A 2,459-nucleotide genomic window follows, 5' to 3' on the forward strand; every position below is an offset into this window, starting at 1 on the left:
CCACTCCGTATTCTTGCCTGGGAAATCCCATGGACAGAGGAACCTGATGGGCTATAGTGCATGGGGTCGCAAAGAGTCAGACACGACTAAGTGACTAACACTTTCACTTTCATATATATAACTGGAAAAAAAAAAACACTTGAAAGAATAGAATCATGATTTACTGTGAAACTGTACTTACTTACTTAACCAATGTGATAGTAAAAGAATTCAAAGGCAAATACAGAAAGTCATAACAGATCATTTAAAATGTAAAGAAACTTACAGCCTGTTATCAAAAGCAGCTCAATTTTCAAAGAAAATTTTGTCTTCTTAATAAAAGGGAAACAAATTCTAGTTGTGCACCATCTTATCTTTAATATTAAAATTCATTTATCCAATTAAATATATTTTAATTTTAGCCAGTCCTGACCATACATAGAATTCCCTTCCAAAGACTCTTTTTTTTTCTTATAAACCCTGTATACTTCCTATATTCATATTATTGTCCCTTATTTTCTTTTGCATTTAGAAATGATCAGTTTTAGGGCAAAATCACTTTCCTTTCTCTTAACAAAAAATTTTGCCATTACTTATACCTTCTTTTTCCTTGCATACAAAAATATTTTCCTTATTACTTTTTAGTAGTTTTAATTACAGATATTATTTCTAATTCTTAACCTTTAAAAACCTAGTTTTTAGCAAAAACTTAAAAGTAAGCAGTTATGAATTGTCTTTTATGTGTGTTCTACCCATACTCAGTTTCTCTTCAGGCCATATAAACCTTTTGCCTTTCACATGATCATTGTGTAGACTGCAAACTTATAAATATTATTCATGGTTTCAAAAAATACATGCCTTCCTATAGAAAACATCTCAGTATGGCACCAAAATATTTATTAATAGTCTGAACTATCTTTAGCTTTTCTGTAAAAGGAAGCCTACATTCAGTTATTAATATTCCAGTGTCTTATTTTATTTGGGAATGACCTAGATATTTAATAAACTTCCATCACTTAACTTAATTTAGCAAAACTTTAAAATTTCAAGTTACTAAAAATCTGGAGAGACTGCTTTTAAGTAGACATTCCTAAAACATAATTATTCCAAAGAGTTTACCTAAAAGCTCTCATTTCATTTACATTTAATTTGCTTATAAAACTTCATTATATCATGGTATTTTTCTTAATGACAAATTTTTGTAACAGAAATAATAAGATATGGGCAAACTAGTGGTTACCAGTGGGGAGAGGGATAGGAGGAGGGGCAATATACAGGCAAGGGATTAAGAGGTCCAAGCTACAAAATAAATAAGCTCTAAGGATATATTGTATTGCACAGGGAATGCAAATATTTTATAGTAACTATAAATGGAATATAACCTTAAAATTGCACACTACTACATTGTACATCTGAAACTTACATTATATTGCAAATCAACAATACCTTAATTAAATAAAGAGAAAGCAGAAAGGAAGAAATAAGATCTTATTTGACTTTCAGTAAACCTAGGTACAATAAAAGTATTATATTTAATGCTGATGATTCTTAAGACATGTCTAGGGACTTCCCTGTTGGTCCAGTGGCGAAGAGTCCACACTCCCAATGCAGGAGGCCTGGGTTCAATTCCTGGTCAGGCAACTAGATCCCACATGCCAGAACTAAGACCCAGCTCAGCTAAATAAATAAAATAAATATTAAAAGAATAAAGACACGTCTATATTAGTTAAACCAACAAGCTTAAACTAACTTTAATATCAGGTATCAATATAATACTGAATATTTCACAAATCATGTGAATCTTAATTAATTCAGGTTAGTTTCTTTTGTATTTCTGAGAATTTAAATAAGTACTTAATTTCCTTTAAGCCAATGAAATAGTTTACTTACAAATTAGTTTTGATAATACTATCAAAAGTAAAGACATATTTGTGATGCACACACAGACTTATGGACAGACACAACCAGAGATCTCATTGCTTCATTTTAAAACTTAGTCAAGAATCAAGTAAATATAAAACTCACCTGTTTATAAATAACAGTTGGAATAAGTTAAGTTTAAAGGGTCTCTTTTCTCTTTTCCCCTCAGTCTCAGGGCTTGGAGATGGTCTCGATAAGAGCAAGATAAAGTTTCTTGAGAGCCCTGGTAGAACATTTACATGTAGAGAAGGCATAGGTAGAAAAAAGCAAGTTCCTCCTAGAAGTGCTTGTTCCCTTAGAGTTGGAACACGGAAAAGATGTTTTATTAAGTCAGCAACCCAGTTTTGGGGAACCATAAGTAAAGGTGGTCTAATTTTACAGTATCCTAAAAGGCTATGTTTAGAAACTGAACTTTTGTTTCCCATGTCTGCCAGATAGACACACACACACATAAGACAAAAGTCAAACCAATTCCAAAAGAAACCTTAGGCTCATACTTTTTTTTTAAGTATTTATTTTTGTTTTGACTGCACGGGGTCTGCATTGCTGTGTGTGGGCTT

Source organism: Cervus elaphus, chromosome 14 (genome assembly GCF_910594005.1).
Source record: "Cervus elaphus chromosome 14, mCerEla1.1, whole genome shotgun sequence".
In the NCBI taxonomy this organism is placed as follows: domain Eukaryota; kingdom Metazoa; phylum Chordata; class Mammalia; order Artiodactyla; family Cervidae; genus Cervus; species Cervus elaphus.